General features: G+C 37.2%; 1 protein-coding gene across 2 annotated transcripts in view; it reads left to right on the forward strand.

The window, feature by feature from the left end:
* NCK2 (NCK adaptor protein 2) overlaps positions 1 to 27649 on the forward strand; it is a 94670-nt gene that overhangs the window by 26340 nt on the left and 40681 nt on the right. The window contains exon 2 of one of the 2 annotated variants that reach the window (XM_068925450.1): positions 7415 to 7486. The exons of the other annotated variant lie outside the window; for it this stretch is intronic. The gene's annotated coding sequence lies outside the window, so the exon portion shown is untranslated. The remainder of the gene's footprint in view (positions 1 to 7414; positions 7487 to 27649) is intronic. 2 annotated transcript variants of the gene reach the window in all.

Here is a 27649-nt window from a genome sequence, read left to right on the forward strand (position 1 = left end):
TTCTTGGATCTGAGGAACCTGAGCGGTTTTGTTGTGACCTGTAAATTCAAGATACTGACTTTGTGGGCTACCCTTCTGCATTACCCAAAGAAGGCAGTTACAGCATCATACATCACTATGGTTAGTATATATTACCAAAGTCATGTATGAACCAAAGTCATTTCGAAGTTCCAAGGGTTTATCTTCCAAATAACCTTGGCTCTTAGGCAGATTGTAAATCCCGTTATAGTAGTTTTGTACTTGAAACACTTGAAGTTCTTTGCTTTCCTTCAATTGGCTCGTCAAAGGAGATTCAGAGAAACTTTAAATCTGGAATGTCAGTTTTTCCCAGCCTTTCATTTACAGATACATCAGGACAGAAATATCTTCTTCCTCACAAGGAAGATCACGTCTATCAGTGCATTACTGGAGTTTAACACCAGATAGTAATTGAGATTATTTCAATTTAAAGTAAAAGTTTTTGTGTTGTTTTCTTGTTTTCTCTTCCCTTGGTTTTATTAATGAGCTCCAGTTTAATGTCTATATGTGCAAGTTCTTCAGCCTTGGAATTCTCATTATTGCAAACCAAATACAGAGCTTGAGTAAACAATATATCATTGCCTAAACTACTCTTTCCGCTGGTAGCAGTTCTCAGGCAGACTTCTTCAACTTGTAGCTCCCTCAGTTGAGGTCATTATAGATTTCTTAAGTCCAGGGACCTTGGCCCCAGGTTCTTTCTGCCATCTCTTCAAAGTCAAACGGCTTGTTTTTGCTCACACTTTTTCAGATGTAATTTGTCTGAGCAGAGTAGGGCAGAGCCTGCACTCTTCAGAAAAAAACATTCAACTTTGACAGTAATGCCTGCAGCATTGTTACATACCCAGTAGCTCTGCACCTGCAGGAAGGGGGAATGCAGCAGATTGGACAACCTCAGTAAAAAGGCTCAGGCTCAGCAAGAGTGATTGCTGCAGCTGTCAGTGATCAGCTGCTTTTATAGCAGGTGGGGAGTGCCAAAATCAGACCTTGCGCTATCAAAATTACATACCAACTTTCTCCTTTACTGTTTGAAAGTTATCAAGAAATTTCTGACAGAGTTTTTCTCATAAGCATCAGTCAGGATCAGCTCTGTGCGTTTCCTGCAGTTCCCTTAGTCTGCCTGGTGGTTCCAAATGTAACTGTTGACCTGTCCCTTTTAACAGCACCTTATCTGTATGTTGTAGCATTGAGACAGTACACTCTCAGCTATTTCAAATTCAGACAGTGCTGTTAGACAGCTACTTTCTTAAATGTATACATATGGAAATAGGAAAGATTTCCTTTGGACTAAGGAAGAATGCATAATTTCGCAGAACAGGGGCTCTAATAAGGGCTACAATTAACTTTGAATTGTCAGTAGGGTAAGTGTGCCATACTTGAGTCTACCATAATGATGACGTGAAGTCCTTTTGTAGCCCCTGTTACAGCCTCTTTTCTGTTATATCTCTGTCCAGAGATGATCTCTAGTTATGTAAATATGAGGTTAACTTGCTTATTTTGGACATATGCGTCCCAAACCAAGAACAGTAACAAGGAGTCTCTGCTTCTTATTTCAGTGGCTTAGCTACTGGGGAAGGATGCAACATTAAGTCTTCCGAATCTGTAGTTTTCAGCTTTTCAAAAGGCATCTCTGTATGCCTTTTTCCAGTGGAGGTGTGCATTTGTTAATAATTTCTATGTCCGCAGTAAAGATGACTACTGTTGTGGTCATTTTTCAAAGACCTGTAATCCCCACGTATTGAATTAAAAGCTAGTGACAGAGAGGATGGTGGTTGTGGAAGCAAATGTAAAAAGACCCTCCCCCCTTCCCTCCTTTTTTCCCCCTAAAACATATCATGCACATAGCAGAGTCTACAGAGAACAGGCATTTGACTGCCAGAGTAAAGTAAGAATATAGGTCAAGCTAGTCTCCTTCATAGCATGTAGACCAAGTGTGACCTCGAAAGAGAAAGTGTGCTTTCTCTGACTGTATTTTTTTTTTTGAGATATACTTTTCCAGAAGGGAAAAAGAGGAAAAAAAGTTGTTTAAGTAACAAGTGATACCTAAATACCTCAGCATTTCCTCTTTGACACAAATACCATGGACAGGAGCTCCGCTACAGCCCTTGTGCTCCAGATAGAAGTGCAGAGAAGATATTTGTCCTTGTATCCATGCTCTGTTCAGAAGAGACCAGAATTTCTGATGCTAATCCTTAACAGCCTTTGGTGATGGCTCCAAACCTGGAACCCTAAATAAACCCTGTTTAGAACATAGAATTTTGCCTTTGCTTCAAGGGTTGGTCTCATCTTCATAGCTGGCATACAGGCATAAATTTTTGCAGCGTTTTAAGTATCTAGTGATCTTTTGTGCATGAAAGGTAGTGAATTCAGGTCCCTCTCTCCCCTTCCCCCCATTTCATTTGCTTCCTTGCTGTTAAGGAACCACAGTATTAGGGAGGAAAAGCTTAACTATGTAGAGTATATAGTATGACTGGATTTTCATTTTCTGTTTTCAAAATGTTGTATAGATCGTAATGCAACACGGCAATTTTCTATTTTTTATTTGAAACCTTAAATACTGTGAATGAATATACTGTGAAAATACTGTGAATTTTTTTTTTGTCACTGTTTGTGTTCTATGCTTGACTTTCAAATTTAGTATTCGGTAAATGTGTTGACTTGATTTAAAGAATATTTGCATTTATTTACCATTTTCTTAGTTTAAAAAGGAGGTAATAGTAAATGAGTTCTATGAGGATATATAAATAGGAAATTAATATATTAAGCATTTATTAGTATCTTCAATAAACTATGTGGGTTTCTTTTACCTTTAACCAAATTCAGGTTTTTTGCTCTTTTGAGTGGTTGCTGATGATCTGTCTGCTGCTTCATGGAAGGGGATTGTGCTTGCCCAGACGTCTGTGGTGTTAAAATATTTTGAACGTAGCATATATAGACATAACTTCATTTGAAGTATCTGCCTAATGGAGCAGTCTTAATGGAATTCTTTAATAGCACAAAGTGGTTACCTGCAATTGCTCTAGTGTATTTCAGTCAATTATAAAGGAAGGCAATATTTAATGTTGGAGAAGTTGAGCTAGATGGTGTAATGGACTGGCAGATTGCCAGTATGATCATCTCTTCAAGAGAATTTGTATTAATGTGACGCTTTTCGTTTGTTCTCCAGAAGGTCACCAGTAATACATCAACTGTTAGATTTTATCATAGTTATCAGAGTCACCCAAATGACTTATCCTTTGCGTTAAAATCCCTAGTCTGCACGGTATAGGTTTATGACAGGTCATTGTTGTGTATTAGCATATTAAGTATCAAAGAGATTATTTTAGCTATTTCACGTCAGCATTTAAATCGGAGATGGTCGAGTATTGGGAAGAGAGTCTGAGAGAATTGTCATCGAAATACTCGTTATAAAACTGAATCTGGATTTTAGCCACAGGCAGAGTCTAGAACTGTTAATGGAAAGAAAGGTGGTTAATAACTTTGGATGTTAAAAATAATCATAAGAGCACTAATATTTTAAAGTTGTAATCTTTAAAGGTTATTGTAACAAGCTCTACACAGTTACGTATCAGATGTTTATTATATAAGGTGTTTATTGATTTTTTTTTTCCTTAGTGCTTGTGTTCAAGCACAGAGTTCAAACTCTTATTTTTAAAGTGTTTGACTATTAAAAAGTGCTCATGATTCTGAGGCTTAAACAGTCCTTGTGTCCTGAAGATTTTGGTCTGGAAAACAAATGAGGAAGATTGACATTACAGTTGGAAAGTGGATGAATGTGTCTTTCTACCCTGCATGTTTGTAATCATGTTTTTCAGATTCTTATGCTATGTATTTCTTATTCCTTATTGTCTGCTCCTATTCCTCTGTTCTGGATCTCACAATAAATATTAAGAGTCGCTCATAGTTCATTTATAAGGAACCTTGACATATTGCATACATTAATATTGACAGTATTGCAGTAATAAATGTACTGGTATTAGAATTCAGGTACTACAAAGGCACCTAACACCAAATGGCATTGGTACTGGTCCTAGGCACTGATGATGCTATTGGATACGATTCTAGTCCAGCTCTCTGTTTGGCAGTGGCTTGCTGCCTTGCCTGGCTGCCTTTGAAAACAGTTAACTTTTTTTTTTATTATTTGTTTTGTTTTTCTTTTTATAAGTTCTAGTGTTGCACTGATTTATCTTTTGTGTGGACAGTAAATGTTTACCATATATATTTCAAACGTTTTGGAGGTTTAGAGGGATTATTCTGTATTCTCAGGGTTTTTATGCCTCATCCTGGCTTTATTATCACATACAGCCTTCTAGAGTTCTGATTGTTTAAAATAAAAATAAAAAAAATACCCACAGCGCAGGACCTTTGACTCAGTGGCAGGTAATCTCAAGTCTTAACTGATGCATTTACTGTAGCGTGACAAAAAAATTTTGAACTTCTATAATAGAATATTATTTCAGTGACCTTATTTAACATATAACCTAATTTTTTGAGGTTTCCATGTGGCGTTTGAGTCACTTCCCTTGTCACAGTGTAGCCTGAGAGGATTTTGGCTGTGGGGAGATGTGATGGAAATTGAGTAGTGTTCTGCAGGAGAGGATTCTCAATACCACTTGTAGCAGAAAACATCCTCTGGCTGTTTCATAGCCAACTGACAGGAGAAAAGTAGAAAAGCAACAGAATTAGCCCAGAGGAAACAGAAGCCAGTCTGCATTTTGTACATCCGTGTCTGTTCATTTGTGTTTTATTTCAGTTTTTCTATCAAACTCTTGGTAGGAATGAGCTTCTTGTGTGCATTTTTTCCCTGTGACTCTGCACCGTCAGCTTTAATGTTCTGAGTTGTTTAATTTATGTTAGTTGAGCTGTGAACATGAAACCTTTCTTGCTGTACAAAATGAAGTTAGAGTTCTTTTATTGAAATAAGTAAGAATCTTTTCCCATCTTATGTGTTTAGATGGAATTTGGACTTTTATTCTCCCCAACAATACTTCCTCGCCAATTGACTAATAAGATTTATTTTTTAGATATTGAGGATTAATGATACTGTTTTTCTGCTCAGTTTCAACCACAAGATATCATTAATATGCCTTTGTGAAGATGAGTTTTTCTTTTTAAAAAAACAAAAACAAAACAAAGTCAGAAGGCTGGCATAATGCTTTATTGAAGGATGTTAATGATCAGTAGATGATTTAGATTTTGTGAAGTAGGATGGGAAGAATAGTACTGTTGAGAAGAACGTCTTGTAACAAAAAATGTGATTTTTATTTTCCTTCTGACTTTTCCCCCATATTATTCAAAATTTCCTTGTATTGTTGCCAGAGGAGAAACATGAACTACAGAACAAAACTTTTAGCCAGTAGAGGAACAGATCCGCCTTCCTTAAGGATTTTAATGTTACTTCATTTATTGAAGCATCCTTTCCATTTACCATAGATCTTGATCTGTCCTGTAATGTAGAATATAGAGCCATTTTCATTGAGAATATAATTATGGTCTATAGCTGGTGGAAGAATTGATTTAGCAAAGTGTAGTTGTGCCTACAGTCTGTATCTGCTGAAAACTTAGGCCTTGTAACAGGGCAAATGTATTGAAATGCCTCGTAAGGGGCATTTGAACTAGCACTTTTTCCACACAAAGAGGGGAGGGCATAGGCTATTCTCTAGTCCCATCTGCTCTTTGCTGTCACAGATGTGTTTTCATTCATGCAGTGAACTGGCTCAGGAAACTCTTTTTATTTCCTCCCAATTTCCCTTGCTCCGTTCTTTTCCTTGCATATTTAGCGCTGGTCGGATTTACCTGGCAGCTGCAGGGGCGCAAGGGTGAGCAGCCAGGGGAATTGAGGGGGCAGCGATGGTCTCTCTCCTGTCACAATTCTGACTTAAATGTTTGTCCAACTGTGGCTTTAGTAGTTCTGTCACTCCATTTGTTAAAGGGTGGAAGTCTAAATCTTGCTTTTAAATATCGTAAAGTATTTATAATACTTTTACTGAAGTGTAGATAATCTGCGTTTCCTTCAATATAATGTGCTGGTTTATTAGATGAATCGCTCTTTTTCATGGAGTTGCTTCATAGGATGCTTTTGTAAATGCAGCAACTGATTTGAAATTGTTCTGAGATTTTGGTCAGAAATACCTGTGCATGAGTGGCCTCAGTTGAATAAAAGCTGGAATGTTTCATTTCTGAGCAAAGGGCTACCTCACAAAAGAGGCTCAGAAGAATGTTTTTCCTTCTGTTTGAATTTGATCTTAATGAATTTATGCTGACATCAGAATTTAATCAGACATCCTGTGGAGTTAGTGTCACTAAAACCAAAAATGTTTGAATACTTTTAAGTCCCTTCCAAAATATTATTTTTATGGCTAGAAATACTTAATAGTTAAAACTGGAACTTCTGGAGGTCCCATAGCCCAGCTTGCTGCTCCAAAGCAGGACTAACCTCAAAGCAGAGGGCCACATCCAGTTAAATTTCGAAAATCTCCTGGGAGGAAGGGTCCATAACTTTCCTGGGTGCCTGCTGCTGTGCTTAACCACCTTCATGGTGAAACTTCCCTTCTTTACATCCAGGTGGAATTTCCCTTTGTGCAAATCTCTCCTTTTCCTGCTGTCTTTTTGCCATATGCCCTGGAGAAGAGCCTGTCTCTGTGACCGCCTGCCGCGCACGCTCTTGGCACTCAGGGTTCGCTGAATGCTGCCTTCTCTCTTCTCCTAGCATTCTCCAGCCCTCTGGCCACCTTCGTGGCCTCCTTATGGGCTCGCTCTTGTTTTGTCACCCTTGTGTCAGCAGGCCCAAAACTAGGTGCAGTATCCAGGTGTGGCCTTGCCAGTGCCTCGTGGGTGGAAATAATCACATCCCTCAAAGTGCTGGCTGTGCTCTTGCTAGCGCACCTCCGTTCTCTGGGTGTAATGGCATTTTTCTTCTATCTAAAGGCACATATATATAAGTTAAACTTACTAATGTAAAGGTAAAGGGAACATTAGGTAACTGTGCTTTTTCAAATGTAGTCTTTTTTTTAAACTGGCTTGAATTTGTAGTTGTGTTTACTCACTAATTTCTCCTATGTGGTCTCCTCCAGTCATCCTATGTGGTGATGACTGGTTTTGTGTTGTTTTTGGTTTTCTCCTAGATGTTCTGGATGGTCTACGGTTAAATAGATCTTCCAAAAAAGAAAAAAAACCTAAACAAACAAAAACACCACACACTACTTGGTCTTATTCATCCAGAAGAGTTAAATATAAAGAAGGATTCTATTTACCCTAAATAGGTGGATCAAATCAAAGCAATTTTGCCTTCCCTTCAAAATCTCCTAGGAGAATTTGACATTATGAAATCTGAACTACCTAGATAAAGATCATTGTCTACGTTTAGCGCTAACACTGAAACGTGTGTTGTTTGTTTCAGATACTTGTGCACATAACTTGGTTAGAGAGTCCTGCCTTTCACTGCCTGGATCCTTTCAACAGTGTGCCAAAGGTGAGTGATTCAGGCCTCATTCTTGTAACTGAAGATAAGGAGTTAACTGGATGTATTGTTTGGTTTCTGCTTTCATGTGGTGCAATAATTAAACTGCTGGATAGATTATTAAATAGCAAATATTCTTCCTTCAGTGATCTGAGACAAATCAGTTTTAGCTCTTGATTTTTTGAAAAATGAATAGGGTCAGATTATTAATTAAGCATTGGATATTACTACAGCTGTTTTTGGCTGCTGTCTCTTGTTATCTACTGCTTTGGTTTTGGACTTTTTTCTCTAAAGGCTCTGTAGAGAAGATACAGTGGTAGGGAGGGGTGTGGAGGAATAGCAGTCAGTCATAGCCTGTGGTGTAGCAGGCTCAATATTGTTCTTTTTTTTTTTTTTTTATTCTCTTTCTAAAAACTAAATAATAATTTATAAAGTATTGAAAGTAAAGAAGTTTTCTATACCTGGGCTTTTTTCTTTCCAGTACATTCAGTATTACATTCAGTATAAATTCATTGTATTTAGAGTACCTTTCTGGGCTGGCTGTGAAGACCTGAAGTAGGCTAATGAAGCTGATGTTTTCCTTGTGATTCATTTTGTGGTAGAGTCTATCTCCTCCTTTTTTTTAATCCACGTACCCTGTTGTCCGTGTCCAGTAACCGTAGTCGATCCCTGTGGTTTAGCAGACACTTTATTAACAGAAATTTTTAATGAGATGAAACCTCATTATGATCCTACTGAAAAAGAAAAGGGAGAATACTGAACAAGCTCTGAACATGCTAGTCACTGCAGCACAGAACAGGAAACTGGGAATCTTAGTACTATTCATGACTTTTACTAGGCAGATTTATTATTTTTTACTCAAGTTCTTGGTTTATGAAACAAAAATAATTGTAACCTCTTCAGAAGAAAGTTACAATGGTTAATTATCGACAGTTTGGAGCTTTCAGATGGAAGGCAATGTATGAAGTCCTCACGTACCTTTATTTTGCTGCAAGTTCTGTTAAAGCCTGTTCAGTGAAGTGTTATCAGATGCTTAAATTAGATTTAATTTATTTAATAATATGCAGGTGAACCAGTTAGAATTAAAAATGATAGCTAATGCAGTCCAGTCTTTAAACATCTGCATATGTTTTTGTGAACGATTTGCTCACTAGAGCAGGAAATTCTAGGATAGCAAATTGAAGATGTTACAGTGGGCTTTCTCACAGCTTTTTCAAATCAGTTGATATTTGTTCATTATATTTAAAGACTCATTTATAACCCTGGCCTTTCCAAGAGGTCAGAATATAACCTGAACATTCTGGTTTTGTATTTGGAGACTAATCGTGGGAAATAGTATGTGATAATTTTCTGTAATGAAGGCTTCTGTAAATTTCTGTATACTTCTTGTATGTCATGTAGGTAGCGGACAAAATTAAAAGGCTCTTAAGAGGTATCCTAAGGCCAATGATTAATCAAGCTATGGATTTAATCAGAGTAGAATGTCGCTACCTTTTCTGCTCAGAATTAAGCCTGTGTTTCACTGTGGTCCAAATTTTGTATTTATTTCAAGTGTGTGATATAACTCACTTAAAAAAAAAAAAAAAAAAAAAAATCCACGAAACAAGCCTGTAGCTCATATGACTTAGTTTTTGCTACTTTGGGGCATCTTGTGATTGTTTTCTTTGTAGTAATTTTGAGAGACCACATGTTCTGAGAGCATTCAATTCCAATTGAATAAAATTATAATTTGGAAATTTAGTGAGAAGTTATAAAATCATGACATGAGCAATATGATTTTTCTTGTGTGTTTCTGAATAGTTGAACTTGTTTAAAAAAAAACACATTATTTTGGTCAAGGAAATAGATATTTGAAATCTGGAGATAAGAGTGCTCTTGTTATTTGTTGAAATATTTGTGATACTTGGTTTATGGAAGAATTTTCTACCCTCTGAAACAAGGACTTAAAAAAAAAAAAAAAAAGGCAAATGTTGTTTACAGTAGATTGGATATACTTCCCCCAAAGGCAATAGATACATAATAGTCCACTGAGAGGAGGAGAGGAAAAACCTTGTCTGTATTTGCATATCTCTTTTATTAGTATTACCATTTTTTAAGAAGTGTGGGAACCCAGAATACATTTTACATATAAAATTAGGCAACATTTCATTTCAGTAACAAAATAAAATTGCATTTCTGTATTATATTTAGCATCTTTTCTGTTCTTTATGTGCATGCGTATGCCATGTTTCTGATGGAATATAATCAACTTGGTGAAGATCTGATTCTGCCAAACATGGAGCGTTCTGATCCCTTTCCAAAAAGGGAATGAACACACAGGTGTGGCTTCATTAAAGCCAATATTTGAAGTGCTTTGTTGGATCAGGCATGCTAAACGTTTTGCCCTTTGAAAAGGAAATGCACTTGGTCACAGAGTAAATATTCACAAACTGTATTGAAAATATGTTCTTTGAACTTCACCAAACTGCAGAAAATAATGTTCTCCTATACAATTTTGAGGGTTTGAGTTCTATGGATTAATGAGATCTGCTAAGTCATCTTGTATCCAGCTGTGAAAGCTGGCTTCTTTGTTGTCCCCTGCCCCCAAGGATAACTATATGGATGCATCCGTAAATTTTTTTTTTGTTTAGATCTTTCATTTCTGCAAGTAAATTAGTATGAAATTGCAGACAAAGTCTAATATTGTTTTCACAGTTATTGCAATATTACAGTTGTCACAACACTATCCTAATAGCATTTAAGCTATTTTAGAATGTGATATTGCATGTAGTCATATTCTGTGCTTTTGAACTTGTTACTCATTCACTTATGTTGTCTTTGAATTAATACAAGATGAGATTTTTTTCACAATAATATAGTATGTTAAGTGATTACAATATTAAGTGCTTTGAGCAGGGTTTTTTTTCTGTATTTTAGTGATACATGTTGAGATAAAACACTTTAGGAAATTATCTGTAGTGTAATAAGGTTTTGAGAACAAGTCTGCCTTTATTACACCTTTATGGCACATGCGATTTAGGTCATTCAGTGATATATATGTGAACAGAAGGAAGATTGGCAAGATCAGTGTTAAAAAGGTACAAAGGGGAGTTATCACAGTCTTTCAGTATTCGCCAGGTTTTCCAAACTGAGGTCAGACATTGGTCGTTATGGTGCCACAGTGTTCGGTGGAGGGCCTAGTCTGTAAAGGTGCACGAACTCTGCTGCTACTGAAATGCACTCCTCATAATGTCAGACTGGGGACTTTGCTCATAGCCTCTGAAAAATTGACAGTCTTGTTCACTTGAAATTTGTTGTTGTTTTTTTCTTCAACTTGGTGGAACTATCTGTAATGCCATATCAGAATATTTCCTGGTATATTTCTGTGGATCGGCACATTTGCAGTTGTTACGGATTTTTGAGGAGTTAAACCCAAGGAAAATATTAACTCTTGGTGACGTTTCATATGAGTTAGTTTCATGTGAGGTTTTGATTATGAAAGCGATTAAGAGAAGGAAAGGTGTGTACCGAGTAGATGTCGGAGTTTTTTTCCAAAGCAAAAAAAAATTCCTGTAATTATGGCAATTATCCCAGGTGTCTGAGGTATTTATTTTAAGCCTTTGAATGCAGCTTCTAGCTAGACTTAAAAATATTTATAGAGTTTAGTATAATGATCAAGTTTACAGAATGCTGCCCTTTATTTCTTATGCCAGTTGCATAATGCTTTCTAAACTGTAATTGTGGGCAGTAGAGAAGAACACTTTCCTCCCTTTTCCCTCCCCCCCACAAACCACCAGTATACCCCCAAATATTTTCACTGTGGGAAAATCAATTCTGCGATATATTAAGCAATCTTAGGACACTACCTTTTTTAAATTTTAAGTACACCTTTGTTGGGTTTTTTTCCTATTTGTAATCAATGTAACTGTTTGCATGACAATACAAGCATGCTTTTATTTACTAATAATTTCAAAATAGGTAACTTGTCTGTAAATTTTTCCAGCCTTTGTGATAGCTTCAGATGCAAGTCGGGTTTGTCAAAATTAACAGTATTTTTTTTTTTTTTTATGGCTCACAAGTGGCCTGTGTGGTATGCTGTATGGCTGCAATCCACACAGATTCCTTGTCACGGGGAACACTACAAAGCTTTCCTCAGTACGTGAAAATTCGGTTCAGTAAAAACAAAAAGATGATTGTGTTTTTCCTGGTGGAAGTAGGTTTGTGGTTTAATAGCCAGTATGAGCTTTGTTTTCTCATCCTGTGTGTCAATTTTTCTGAGACAAAAAAACCTTAGTTTTCTGAAATGAATCTAGTGTATTACTTAGCTCATGAACACAGCTAGAAATAGACCTAAGATTAAGCTTGTGCCCGTGTGTGTTCAGGAATTGCTATCAAAATACTCGGTGAACAAATCTAAGCGTCTTGACCAGTGTTAAATAGAACAACATTGGCAGAACTGGGTATTGAGTCCCTATTTCCTGGGTTACTAGATAAACATATCCCTACATTAAATCAGTTTCGGTTAAAAGGTTGGACTATGTGCTGGACTTTGATTTGCGGGACAGCTGGTATAATTTAGAAGGTGATCTTTAGAAACTCTTCAAGATAGGTTATGCAGTTAAGTTGCATTAAAGGAAGCATATATTAACTTGCTGAAAGCATTTTGATAGTGAGATAAATGTTGTATATACAGGTCTGTATCAGGGAGTGTGAACATGACAATTTTGAGATGTGTGGATTGTGAGCAGTTCTGGTGCCCGTGCTGCATAGCGTGATAAGGCTGTTCTGGCACAGAGGTGGTGTAATAGTCCAAAACCCTCCTGAAGGAGGAAACAGATTAGCAAAGCCGCCGAGGCTGGCGTTACCGCATCTCTCAAATCTCACTGCCCATGTAGCTCTGTCTTGCCCCGCAAAGGAGCTGTTGTTATCTCCTACTCGCAAACTCTTCCTGGAGCCTCACCTCCTCTTGGGTTTCTGAGGTGTGCCCTCCATGCTCTGCAGCTCTGCCCCTCGGCAGGCTTCACTTGATGCTTTGCAGAATCGGGAACCTGGGCCAGCGTCAGCGCAGGTCATCACCGGCACGGAAACTGGTTTAAAATCAGTTGAAGATTTGTTTCTCCGTTTGATAATTGCTGGGAAGACAATCCTTCTTTGGAGGGTTTGAGGGAACTTTAAATGATTCATTGTTCATGTCAGAATCACCAGTGTAAAACAGAAATACAGTTAAAACTATAAACTCCTGTATTTCCAGTAGTGCTCTTGACATATACCATATAACATAACATTCAAATGATTAATGTATAATGATATTAAAAAAACAGCAATTCTACTTGCTGAAATACTTCATTTTTATGAACAGGAAGAGATGGTACCTGCAGTTCATCTCATTTCATACCTGCTGGGTGACATTTTTGTATGCTGCAGAGGCATTCTGGGTAGCTTTGCTAATATTGGTGATTTCACGGAATAGAAAATACTTAAAGTATGATATATTTGCTGTGGAATTCTGTTTCTAATAAATTGGTTAATTAATCTTGGCTTGCAGTTACCGTTTATGCTGTAGTAACAAAGCTCAGCTTGTACTAAGTGGAGAGGACTGAGAAAATGAACTTGTCCTGTTGCTTGTTTTTTAAGCTAGCAGTGAAAGCACAGAATACCATGCATACAGGTAGAAATATTATAAAATTATGTTTTTATTTTCCTTGTTTTAAGTTTGTCTCATTTTAAAACATCATAGGCTCCTTGCAGTCTTCTGGTTTTAAGCTTCCCCCCGACCCTTTTGTTTCAGGGATTCCTTGCAGCTCTCATCTCATCTTTCCTTAGTTTGGAGGCTGTTTCCCATATCCTCTGCTCTCAGTTGTTCCCCATAATAGAGGCTCTGTGCAGCCCATCGCACTCTTCTTTTCTCCCTCCCTTCGTTTAAGTGATCCCTCTCTTGCTTTTTGATTCAACAGCTACATGCTCAGTCCTTCCAGTCAGTACCCTCCTACTGCTGTTGCTACTCGCAGTTTTTTTTCCCCTCTGCTTGCATTTCTCTTTTCTGCTTCTCTTCCCTGTGATCCCTTGCTCCACCTCTTTCCACTGGCCTGTAAAATTTCTGTAGTGTGTGTGTGTTTTTTTTTTTTTTTTATGAGAAATACTGGCAACTTTGCATAAATATTCCTATGTGCAAGTTAAGCACCTGTCTCTGATGCAAATAGGCCACAGCAGGGGATGTTGGAGAGATCCTTTGCCCGAAGCAGCAGGGGGTTTTGAGGATCCAGATTTTCCCAAGGGCCTGACTTTGAGTTCTCCTTTTTTGCACCAAAATGGAAAGTTCTTTGTCCATGCGTGTTTAGCGCATTCCCTGATAAGTTGGATTGTCTCATACCATTAATTCCCAAGTTATCACATACCAGTCAAAAAATGCTGTTGAGCTGAGGGTTAGACTTCTCTTTATATTTGGTCTCTGAATTTGTCTTTCAAGATTACACAGTCAGAGTAACTCTTAGTTTTCCTTTTTTAGTTCTCTCTGAAGGTTACACAATGGCATACTCCACCAGCCCTGGATTTCTGTAGGGTCTGGAAAGGCCTGTTCCTGTGTTGCTAGACTAGTGTTTTATGATGGTGAAGGTCAGGGTGCTTCATAAGCTGAAACACTTATCTCTAACGAAAAGGGTGTGACATCCTTAGTTTTGCTTGAACGTTTTAACCAGAACTATAGACCTTTTATATAAATGTTTATAAAATTAGTTTTGAAACTAGCTTGTAAGCAAGTTTTTGACGGTTGTATTCTTCAGAATTTGAATTTACCGTCCATGGAATAATGAAACTTTGCATTCTTTCACGCTGACTTGCTCTTCAGCCGCTCTTTGGATGCGCTGCTGCTGTAATATATGCTCTGACTAGAGCAGATTACTGAAACTTAGGGAAGTCTTGAGAGGCGTAAGCCCTCTAACCCTTCTCCCATGTAACTGGTAGTACAGCATCAAGTGGCCAAAATGAAGCTGTCCCATGTGTGTGCTGGGCTTATGCCCACTTGTGTGAGGAACAGCTGCTGTGTGTTCCTCAGGAAAAATAGATGGCAACAGAGAAATTAATAGGTTGTTGTTTACAGCCTGCTCCCTGGCAGTGCTTTAGGAGATGCAGAGGCGAGCGATGGTCGGAAGCCGGCCAAGCAGGCCACAGGCCAGACTAACGGTTCTGGCAAGCGGAGGCCGGGCATCTCTGCGTCCTCGTCAATAACCCGAGTGATTCTATAGAGTCCTTAAAAATAACTGTAACAAAAGCTGAGGGCAGCATTTGATGCAGTGAAACAGTACTACTTATTTTTATGGAAATAACACTTGGTTTCAGGTTTGAGTTTTTGGAATTAGATGTATTATACACAGAAAAAGCAGGAGCAAGGCATCAAATAACACTTCAGTCTGACACCTCTTCCTCAGGGCTTAATTTTCAACAAGAAGCTTAAGAACAAAAGCAAATAAACTAAAAATGCTTGGTATTAGTCACTTGAAGCATTGACAGGTTCTGCCACCCAGGAGAGGAAAAAGTGTTTTCTTCCTCTTGCAGGTTCCCTGCGAGGTCTAGGGGGAGAGGAAGGTGCATGTGTCCACTTAGCACCACCTCCCTGCGATAATTAATAAATTTTTATATACTTGCTTTTAGGTTTTCATGAGCCATGGGATTATAACTTGCCCCTCTTATACAGTTCTCCCCACTTCCCAGTATTCCTGTACACATTTTCTTAAAAAAGTCCAGTAGCTGAGGCCTAGTGCAGAATTGATAACACTACTGGTTTACTCTAAATCCTCTCTGTAAGGTCTGATTTTAGACAGTGAAGAAGCTGCTTTCCTTCTATTTTAAGACTACCCATAACAGAGTTGTGCGGTGTACTCTTGAATATACATCAAGGCACTGAAGTACTATAAGAAGCTGCCAAACACTAAATATTTTGTGTGGCTCTCAACTAAACTTATTTATGAAACAGTGATATCATAGCCACTCTTACTGAAACTGTCAGCGCGAACACAGATTTTTGTTTGTGTTCACCTAGAAGGAATGAGAACTTGGAAGCTAAACTTCCAAATTACAGACCTGTGTGGTTTTAAACCTATTTTTCTTTTATTTAATCTTGGTTCTAGTACAGATACCAATTCCCATAGTCTCTCTGTGTTTGGAAATTATTTGGTGACTATTATTTCTCTCTCACATTTGTTGATGCATTTTATTGTTATCTGGTAGGAAGAAGGAAGCAAATGTGTCCGTAAGTGTGTGAGGATAGAACATCTCATCAGTGTAAGAGTACATTACATTCTTTTTCATCTAGAAATGTTATGTAGCATCCAAAGCCAAATGCTCAGTTTTGAACTCATTTGCTTATTGCAGTGAGATTTTATTTGAAAAAGTGGGCTGTGGAGAAATTTCTAGCAGAAGATAAAATAACTGGGGGGGGTGCCAATGGACAGATTCAGTTTTGCTCATGCGTGGGAGTTGACAGTAAGAATGAGGGAGGACATGGGTGCAGCATCTCCAGGAAATGTTGGTCTCTTCGAATATTTTGCTAGCAGAAATTGAGACTATTTTTTACTTTTTTTGGTTAGTTTATATGGAAAAAGTCAGATGATGCTAATCTTTATCTGGTGAAAGTTTGCTTTCAGAAGCTTGCTTTTTTGAGCAGTAGGCCTGGTGCAGCGGAAAACCGTGTTGGGGTAGTAGTGGTGGAACAACTGTGTAAGTTTCAGTATTAGAGCAGCTGACACTTGAACCTCAAGATAAGAATTAAGAATAAAGAGCGTCATATTGATGTGCTTGCAGAAATTTGCATTCTGTGGAGCTTGTCTTGCAGAAATGTTTTAATAAAGTCCCTTTCATTCCTTATACCGTACATGGTGGTTTTTCTTGTATCTCCCCCTAGCCCTACCTGAGGAATTAACAGAGATTTGCTGCTGTAATCATGTTTCAGAGCGTTCTCAAGTACTATTTCATGGAAGAGGAACTCATATGAACTGGAGGAAGAGATGTAAGAAATATTATTAAAATAAATGAGTGCTACCAACATTCCGGACCAAGAGTACAGTCTTGTCTTTGAATTTAAAGGATTTTAATGAGCTATAGGAGGTTTCAAAACAACCTGTCCTATCTGTAAGAGTGGGAAGGATGGAGTTTCATGTGTGTTTGTGATTTGGGAGTGGGAAGAGGGAATTCCAGTCTGACTCTAAAGATTTGTTACATAGAAGGAGAGCAGATAGCTTTAGCGGGAGACGTGGACCATGCTTTCTTGCCTGGCTCATACTTTCCCAGTTGTATGCTATTAAAACAGCAGTCATTGATGTGATTATCATGTGACTTGTGAACTTGTTGCATTCAGTTCCATCTTGTACAAAATCCAAAAATATCTCTTCATTCAAATGATGTGTTTTCTTTTGATACATGTCCTGTCAGGAAATTAAAAGATTAAAATTTAAAGGTTTCTGAGTAACTGTCTCAGGGTCCAAATTTCTGATAAGATTTTCCTCAGGAAGATGAACTGATTTATACAGGAATAAATGTAATGTAATTGAAAATTTTCATCTGCACTGAAAACAATCCTGGATGATAAAGAACCATAGTAATGGTATTAGATGCTTCTTACTGGAATCTATATCTTTCAAGCTGCCTCTTTGATTACACACCTAAGCACAGAATCAAGAATGATGATATCTTACATCTGGTAATTATTTTTAACTATGGTGTTCAAAGAGGCTGCTTCCAACAAGTGGGTTTCTGCCTAGATATTGGAAATGGGTGTTAACGGGTAACCATGATTTCAGGTATAAATCCCTGAAATTTTGCCTTCAGATTGAAGCTGAGAAGTGGATCTATACTGGATAAAAATTCTGTTCCAGGTGACTCAGTAACAAATCCAGAAGTATAAGAATTTTTTTCAGTAGGTGATATGACAGTAAAATTGGAAAGCTCACAGAGCCAGGAATAGGGTCTGGATTGGTACTATACAATACTTAGTCTTCTGTGAATTAGAAAGTCAAAAATTGTTTTAATATGCATATTTTTCAGTTTCTTACTGTCATGAGATGAATTGGAGCAGGGTTTTGTGAAATGACTGAAAAATTGTGTAGGACTATAAAATTAAAGTTGTCTAGGAGAAGACTTTTTTTAAAAAAAGCTTAAGTTGCTGGAAATAAATGCTTTTTTGATCTGAACAGTCTAACGTATCTTCCTCTTTCTAGTTTAAAAAAAAAAAAGAAAATTTTCTATGGAGAACAGAAGGTCATCAGTTCAATTTTATTTTCAGCACTTTATAGACAGTTTAAAGTGAAATCCCTTGAAAAGTAGGTAGCAGTGTTTCAAGGGATTAGCAGCAAAACATAGCAATGTACTGTGATTCTGAGCTTTGTCCTTCTATATAAGATCAAGGTTAAACTTGTGTTTGAGGACTGTTCTTTGTTTATACACTGCATAAATGTACTAACACCTCTAGTGAAGTATAATTCATACAGACCGGTGAATGTTTGACATGGGAGAGAGAAATAATGGAAGAAAGTCATCCAAATGCTTTTTTAAATGTGGGAATTCTTAAATCTTCAAAGAAATTAAGGGATTTTTCCTTTATAAGATTTCATAGGATTCACCATATCAAGTATGAATGTTTGAATATTTTAATTTCAAGATGAAAAGGAAGGTTTATGGACAGCTAGGATGAAGATGACTCGTTCAGTGAATGAACAGCAGTAAGCTCAGACCTCTTCCTCCACAGAGTATGTTTTTGCAGTGTATCATGCAGATAATATTATCTAAACTTTTTCTCATCAGAGTGTCTGTTTTTTCTGTTTTTGTGTGTTTGTCTTTTTGCCTTTCCTCTTAAGGGACTGAGGTTGGTAGGTGTAAAAAGGCATGTAATGTTCTCTTATCTAGACACTTGGCATGTGTTGTGTTCTTCCTGGACTTTTCCCTCTGTACAGTCTTGATTTTTGTTTTCATATATTTCCTAAATGTACAGGTAGGCCTTAAGTGTTGTCCACTGCGAGGACTGGAGAGAAAACAGCCCAAAGAAACACTAGCATACAGTAATCCATGCCTCTAACTTGGTAGAAATGCCCATAAAGCAGCAGTGAGATGTGGCCATTAATCACTGCAGCTGTTCTAGAGAGGACATGAGGTCTTTTCTTCAGAAGTTTCTTTTAGTACAGTGGAACTATTTATTAGCTGTGTAGTTTTCTGAAAGCTACTTTAAAAAGAATTGAGGAAAAGGTGAGTTGATGGTCTTTTCTGCTTGTCTTGCTGTATTTATCTAAATGTAAGGCAGGGTTTAGTGTTCTATTTTGTTTACCTTGAGCTAAAAACATAAGCCAAAAGAGATATGTCCTCCATACTGTATTGTATTGTGTCACATGTTGTTCGCAGCTGAAGAGTCTGGAGATGTTCTCTCTGCATGGTCTTGATTTTACTATTGCTATCTAGAATGTGAAAAACATTTGTTCTTGATAGCAATGCATTCAAAATAAGGTGAGAAGCCACCTTTGCTAGAAAAAATCCCCAAAGATCAGGTCATCCGCAGTAGGTGTTTCTGTGTAGGCTCTCAACAGGGGCAGAACAAGAGCATCCCACAAGTGCTCACCAGGTGCTGGCTCTCGGTGCCTGGCTGAGCCCCACCAGGTGCTGGAGCTTGCAGAAAGAGCTGCAGGGAAGGGGAGAGAAGGAGAGATGACACAGACACACAGGGCTTCAGGGTGGGGGAAGCCATCGAAAGGAAATTACAATGTACTTGGATATCTGTGATTGGAATTTCTTTATATTCAGGCATTGTTTCTTTCCCCCTTTACAACAGACCAAAACTAGAGAGAACTTAATTCATATTCACTGCCTTTTCTGATAAGTATATGTTAAGAGGGTCTGAAAGGATATAATTTTGTATAGTTCTTAATTAAGATGTGTGTGGGGAAATATCTTCCTCCAAAAATACTGAGGAGGTTGGATGAAGCCTTAATAAAATCATCTAACTACAAAAATCCTCTCTTGCTCAGCATTTTTTGTCTGATCTCTAGAAAGTTGCCAGGACTGTTTTTTCATCTTTGTCTTGCGTTCCAAGTGAAATAAAAATGCAAGTTTCTTAAAACAAAGAACTAAAAAAAAAAAAAGCTGAAATAGCCTTTCTTCTTTTCTTTTAAAATCTTTTGAGGTTGTCTTTAGACAATTTCTTAATAGTAGTCTTCTGTTTACATGAAAGGCTCAAGACAGACTTTTATTATAAACTGCGCTGCATGCATTGGTGTTCATAATCTGTTTCAGCTTGGCTAAGACCTGTATAGAATGTTTTTACATAACTCTGTAATAATAGTTTTCTTTTAAGCATGGGTAAGTTATAAGGCTCCTAACTTGTACTGCTAAACTTTAACGTGTATTAATATGATACCAGCTTGTTTCTGCAGAATACCAACTTTTTGTATTTTGAAATACAGTTTTAAATTTAAATCATCTCTCAGAAGCTAAAAATGAAGTCGTACTTTATAATAGGCATGCTATTCCAGAAAGGGTATAGAAATAGCCTTTTCTTTTTTAAGTAAAACATCAAAAGCTTTTAAGAAGCTTAGCTTACCAAAACAGCTGAGCGCTTTTCACATGAATAGGAAAGATAGTATGTAATATCATGTGTTGTAAAGTGTCATATTGATTAAGTATTTGTGTCTTGACATACCGTAGACCAGGAAATTTTGTTACAGCAGTATTACTAATGAAATAAAAATAAATTCTGAAACTGGGAAGGTTAGCTCATATGAAAGTCACGGCATTAAACACAATGTCCTATTTTTTTTATATCGTGTTCACTATTGCATGAATTCCTACAAGTCTAGGACTCACACTTGTGTTCTTTGTTTTCTGTTGCAGCAGCCTATCTTGTAATGTCCTTGAGAGTTTTCATCTTCTACCACCATAGAGGTAGCAGACTAAAATAACATTTTAATTCACTATTTTTTAAGATAAGTATTAGTAATTCTATTCTTGTCATAGTTTCCAGAGGTTTACTGTTGTGAAAATAGTGTCTTTTTCTTGACAGCTTCAGCATTTTATATACTGTGCTCCTCAAATTATGAAGCTGCATTAGCCTGAATAACGGGGCAGCCTTGACTCTAGGGTAGCTTTGGCATGCGGGAAAGGAAAGAGCTGAACTGAGTGGAGTGGCCGCTGTTTGCACTCGCTGTGCTCACTGTGCTTAGGAGGTGCACGCTGCTAAGCTTTCCCTGCAGCGTGTTGTGGATCAGCTTAGTGGCAAAAGATAATTGATAACCAGTAATACCACAATTCTGGCATGTACCTGATAGCAAATTCATTATGTGTGTATAGTGGTGTCACAGTACCCGTGGTATTAGGCTTGTGTCCTGCTCTGCTTCTATTGCAATGTACTCTTCAAACCTCTCATTCTCTCTTGGCCAAACATTTAGAAGTACCATGACAGACAGCTGTCGGTATCAACAAAGATAGTACATCCTTAGACTGCAGAGGCTTCAGTTTTATAACAGGCACTGAGAATTTGGAAGTTTTATTTCCAAGTATGCTGCTGGCTTCCAAAAAGTACTATGTTCAGCATAATTCAAAGAGGGGCAAGATTTTTTTCCCCCCATTTTCCTTGCCTGATCTTGATCGTAGGCTAATAGGGTACTTACCAAGGGGAAAACACATTGCCCGCTACAATTATTACTTGCTTCTATTGCCTAGTAAGCATTGTTGTAACACCTTCATGCTTGAATGGGACTTACAGAGCTGGAAAAGGCCTAGTGATGAGCTAAATCTGTCAAAGATAGTCATCATTAAAACTGTGGACTGCACACAAGATATATGTGGGTCTCACTTTGGGAATGTTCACTTTATTCTTTTTCCTAAGTGGTGAGTTTACATGTTAAAAGATCATTTGAATGAGCCCCTGTTTATTTCCTCTGGACAGAGTGATTCGTGTCATAGGCTTCATGAAAGTGTTAGGTGGGAAATTTTTTTCAAGCATCTTTTCATGTGTTATGTAAACATAAAGTAAATTTTGTTTTGGTTGAATAGTCAACGGCTGTATTGAATCCTTAGTGAGAGGAATATTTTTCTGGGTATTTTTAATTTGTGTGCTTCTTTACTTTATATCTCTTTTTAAAAGACTTCTAAACCACCTAAGACAGACAACAAGCTTAACTTTTATGCTCTGTTGGAGCTACACAGAAATTCGTTGCCACTAAAGTAGTCTTGAGGTTTCCTGTTTGCCGATGTTTTGTAACACAAGATCCAAGGTGCTGCACTGTAATTGCAATTGTATTAGAGATTAGCATATCAGATATATTGTAGGGCAGGGAGAAGCAAACATTGGTAAAAAGTTGTCAAATGCATCCGTTTGAAGAACAAAAAACAAAACCTCTCAGCGTTGTGCCACTGAACAACAGGAGCTGATGAAACGAGATGTGTGGGGGTGGATTTTTGGTAAAGTCGAGATAAAACTGTTTAGGTTGTATAGTTTTAAATTACTAGTTAATTAAGGCAGATTACAATTAGAACTGGTCCTTCACTTTTTTGGAAGATATATAGGTCACTATTACTATATTTTAGTATGAATGTATTTCAGTAAGAACTGTCATCTAAAAACACTTGTTTTTAATGTGGTCAGAATCAAACAGGTTTTAAGTCTGGAAGAGGACCATCATAATCCGTTTTTTTTAAGTGCACAGGGCAAAGAATCTCACATGCTATTAACCATTCCACCAGGTTGTATCGCCCTCAAAGTTTTGTCGATAATTACTCTTTTTCTTTTTTTTTCTTCCAAATGACTCATAAGGAAGCTGAGTACTATTAAGCTGAGAACCGATGTCTCAGGACCTGTTAGAAACGTTCATGTTATCTGATGACCCTTCCTTTGAAGTTACTCCTATGATCTGTCAGTCAGCTAGTTGTTAGTCCATTCAGCATAGGCTATGTGGAGACCTAAATCAGGAGCTGAAAAGAAATGAAAAATATAGAGAAAGTTACTTTGTATGATCATGCCTATCTTCCGTAAAAACCCTTTTGATAAATATAAATTACAACTCCATAATCTGTTGCTGTACTATGTGGGGTTTTTTGGGGTCCTTTGTCCTTTTATTTTTCCTAGGATTAGTGTTAGGCTGACTACCTGGCAGTGTTATCAAACATACCTAATTTATGCTTTCAAGTTAAGTGGCACTTAAAATTTTCCAGAACTTCCTCATAGCCCCAGATTTTCCTCAGAGTTAATACTAAAATTATAAAAGCTTTGTGGCCAGTTCTTCTGATATTTTAGCATGAAAGCATGCATTTGCAGATTTAAGTGTTTCAATTTTTTACTATTTTTACTACCCCAGTTAATGACAGAGCAGAAAAATAGTTGTCACCGTGAAATAATGCCATAGCATAGAAGTACGTATTAAACACTTCTTTGCTACATCATGTTCAGGAAACTTAACTGTTCTGTCTAGTTTTGTACTTACTACTAATACTTAATGTATTCAGACACATTCTAATAACTTTTTATAGTTCTTAATTATAGGGACTGTACTACTTTTGATACCTTTAGTTTGCATTTCCTGAGTTATGCTGCTTGCTATCATTTTTCTTTATATATATATATATATGTGTGTGTGTGTGTGTGTATATATATATAAAAAAAGAGAGAAAAAAGAAAAAGTGGTGGGGGGGACACAAAGACCTCTACTTTTTTTTTTTTTTTTCTATCTCATTTCTTAAACAGGATATCCTCTTAACTGTATAATACTTCTTTCATAACGGCAGAATTGTAAGAAGTTGGAAGATACAATAAAACATTTTTCTTTCATAGTCACAAATTTATTTACGTCTTTGTTCGCATTTATTCTTCTCAGTTTTCAGTCCTGATTATTTTCAGATTTTGAAAATTGACCTTTAACTGCCAACATCAACTTCTACTAATTGGGTCTATATGCAGTTTGCACGTTGAATTAAATTAGGTAATGATCATTTGCACTTATTCAGCTATCAGTTTTAGTTCTGTAGTCAGCACATCTTAATGAGACATGATACTGAAATACTTCAAGTTAGATGTCATGTTTATGTTAAAGCAGTTAGTAATTTCAGGCAGTCCAGGTATATGTTTCAGTTTTAATACTAATAGAACCTGAATTGTTGAATATATATTTCTTTTATCTATCCACAGCCTGAAGAAGCCTCCTAAAAGGAAGGAGGGGAAACCCCGCCCCCCATGTATTTTGCTTTTTTTTTTTTTTTTTTGCATGAATTATATATTTAGATAGTGTTCCAGGAACTGCTTGCCTGGTTCCTTGATTGATTTTGTTTGTTTATTTTTTTTCCTCTCTATAGCATATCCATATCTGTAGTCATATGGTGATTTTTTTCAGTAAGTATGTAGATCTTTAAGCGTTCTGCTGTTCCTCAGTCACTGATTTAAAAAATCTGAAGTGGCTTTTGTTCAGTTTCAGCTTTTTTTCCACTCCCTTTTTCCTACATACGATGTGTCCAGTGGTTTTAAATTTTGAGTCCTGAGCCTATTGTTAAATATTTGGTCTCAATTCTTGAACTTAAAGCTTGAGGCTTAAGATTTCTGAGCTGAGGTCCACCAAAGCTTCAGATTTGAGTCTTTCATGTGATTTCTGTTCTAACATGTTGCAAATTTTTACTGCTCAAGTGTCGGTTTGACAATTCATCATCCAGCTACACAATTTTGAACGTTTGGCCACTGTGGTTATTTAGCTGAAACTTTCCCCCCTCTTTTTAAAGAAAGTATTTGTCTGATAATTTTTGGTGCAGTGACCTCTTTCCAGTGAAATGTGTCCCTTGAGGTGTGTTGACCCATATTACATGCAGTATTAAAGTCCTAAAGTACAGAAGCAGATAGAAAAGGTGACCATTATGGGATCCATCTCCATTGATCTGAGCGCTGACAAATAGCCCAAGTAACAAAGCATAGGAAGTACTTTACCAGTTTCAGCAAAGAGTTGCCGTAATTTGGTTCAGCTCATTTACTGTCTTTAAATCTCCCTGCATTTTGAGATTCTCTTGTCCCAGTCATTAAAAATACGTGGTATTTTGCATGATTTGGGTTTTACAAGTTTAAATTTGGCCTTTGCATTAAGGATGTTGTATTTCCCACTTTTGTGGCAAAAAGCAAGCTCTCTTCAAATGTGCTTCCTTTAAGTATCAAAAATGCTGAGTGTTTTATTGGAAAAAGGTAGAAGTATGTCAAAAAGGTATAATTTTTTCCACAAATTTTCGTTTCAATTCACATTTCTTTTTAATGCCTTCTGAATGTAGTCTTTGAGACTACTTAATCTCATATGCAGAGTTACTTTTTTGAAACCTTTCTATATGTCAAAACTTATTCTTCCACACTGAGTTAAACAAGCAAAACAAGACAAAACTTCAGACCTCGTGAAATGGTAGGCAGGCTTCTTAACACAGATTGCATGTTCATAAATAAGAAAGCTTCAGACCTCAGAGTGCATATCAGATAAAGTGATCTAATAAAAGCTCTTTTATTAATTACTGAGCACCATATGCACATTTACTTAGTATGAAAGTGATCCCCCCCCCCCCCCCCCCCGCAGTGGTATTTCCCTGAAGGACCAAATATCACCTAGCTGTTGTGGCTTATGAAAGCTGAACAGAGCGGACATCAGACCGCAGGGCCTGCAGCAGCACGCAGCACAACTATTGGGGGCAAAATCATTTTGACTTTGGGGAGGGCGCTGGGGGAAGGGGTGGTTGTTCATTCTTTAAAACTTAGAGAAAACTGTCATATCTCAGTAGTCGTCTTTTTATTTTTCCAAGACAGTTAATATCATATAGTAATTATGTGTCTGAGCTACATCGGTGTCATAAAAAAGCCTACGTGTTGGTTAAGTATGGTACCTTTCTTTCAGTGTGTCTTAGGAGTACATCCAATTGCAGAACAGTCTTTGTTAGTATCTTTGTTACTTGAATTATGACTTCCTATTAATAGAATTTTTGCTTGTTCCCTTGGTGAGAGATTAAATTATTACTGTCAGTCATTTTTCAGCCATGTTCGTTTTTGAAAAATAAATTGTGAACAGCAAGAGCAAGTGCTTCGTTCCTCGCTCCGTCTTTAAAGCTCAAGCTTTGTCCCTGTTTTCACGGTCTGAACTGACCATATCAACCTTAGCTTTTCTCCCAAGGGCAAGAGAAGATATTTGTTTTCTGCCCATTGGGCCTGGGCGTTAAATGAGTGGGAGTTGTAACTTACGGCTCAGTAGAAGGGAGAAGATTTCCGAGTCCAGATGGCACCCTGGAAGGGATCCTTTTTTACTTATCACTGTGGAAGAAACTCGTTATTCCTATCTGAAAAGTAAAGTTTTCTGGCCTGGTACCCTCATAAGACCTATATAAAAGTCTAAAGTTTGATATTTTAAGTAAGTTACATATATAAATCCAGAAAACTTTTGGTAACTTGTTTTTGTTCCGCTTTGTTTTTTCCAATTCATTTATATTTTAGTGGTAAATCTTTAAAAGTAACTTCAGCGTGTTTTTAATGAGTTTAAATTACTTCTAAGCTTGTTATTCCTAAATACTCTCAAAGTATTTAAATGCTTTAAAATTAGAGCAAAAATATTTGTAGTCAGTATAAAGTGGCTGACCTGTTTGTGTGTGTGTGTGTTTTTTTTTTTTTTAAGTACTGTATAAGATACTGAGATGTTTTCTTACTTCAGCTATTTATAACTACAATTTATTTTTAAAATGCTTTTATTTTTTTTAATCCTTCATACTGGTCTCACTTGCCCTCTGTCTTCATGCTTCTTAAAAAGAAAAAAAAGTTTATTGATTTAGTAAATACTATCAAGTGGGTGATTGTTTATGTGTTAATCCCACAGGTGATTGTTTATCTTGTTCCCTTTTTTTTTTTTTTTTTTTTTTAACCTTTGATAAATTCTTGAGTCATTGACAGTTTATTGGATATAACCTCTTCCGTTCTGGGGTTGCTTCAGATGAAGTCTCTGCAGGAGCTACAGTGTTAGGTACACCACTGATGTCTGCCTTTGTTCTACCTTAGGGCTAGCTAGAGTTGGCACAGGCTTTCAGTACAGTCCCGAGTACAGTATAACCTGCATCTCCCTGACTGGGTTTTTGTTCGTTGCCTTCCCTTGCTGGTAGAATTGTCGCTTTTTCTCCCTCTCCCAAGGGCACGTTTGTGCTAGAACGTTTTTATGTGCGTTCCGGGGGTGATGCAGCTGCCAGCGAAGCTAGGACTTGTCTCCTAATAAAATTATCAACTAGGTGGAAGAAATATGGTGGCTGAAAACACCTGAGCTCAATCCAAACACGTTCTTATACTCGGGTATTCCTAGCATTGCTTCAGGTTTTCTGGAAAATGGTTTTAAAATTTCCGTATAAAAATTTCCGCTATTACTGATACCACTAATGAAATTGCCATTATAGTGGCAATTTTTGAACTTTGAGATCAGCTTAAACCCCCTTGTCGTTTCAGTGCAGTGCTTACGTTAGACTTTCCCCTGCTAAACAGTACTTGCTGCACATTGGTTTCACTTTCTTCTTTTTAGTTTTTAACTTCTGGCTATAATATTCAGAAGAACAGACCACAGGTTCTCTGGAGAAGTTGTGCTTAAGCAGTCTTAGTTTCTGGAAAATAATTAGATTTTTTTTTGGACTGTGGTACCAAGGCTCTACTGCACTGTTACAGCTTTATTGGAAAATATAGTTAAAACTTACCTAATTATTGTAGGCACATCTGTGTTTCAGTAACTGCAATGCTTAAGCCTGAAGTGTAAACGATGTGTTTCTATCCAGTTAGTAGCATTTGTCTAGAGAAGGGTAGGATCCACGCGTGTCTTTGGGCTACAGATGTTCTGTTACCATTTAGCATCGATTTGTATCGCTAGAACGGTTATGATAGGATCTCCAAAAGTCCTTTTCTGGTAATCACACTTGGCTTTAATTTTTATAGTCTATTAATATTCACATAGTAAAAGAGTACAACTGCTTGCTGTTTATAACTGATTGTTTCTAAAATTTTAGCAAATACAATGTTGGTAAAACTAGCAACAAAGAAACGCTCACTGAAAAGGGGTTTGGGATGTAGGGATGTTAGGGTCGGTCTTTTTGTTGTTTTTTTGTTTGTTTTGGAAAACTGCAGTCTGAAGTTGGATTGCCATAAAAGTAAAGCAACTTTTGATAGAGTAAGCTGAAAAATAAGGCCATGCACGCTTT

This window comes from Struthio camelus, chromosome 1 (assembly GCF_040807025.1).
Source record: "Struthio camelus isolate bStrCam1 chromosome 1, bStrCam1.hap1, whole genome shotgun sequence".
NCBI classification, from domain to species: Eukaryota; Metazoa; Chordata; class Aves; order Struthioniformes; family Struthionidae; genus Struthio; species Struthio camelus.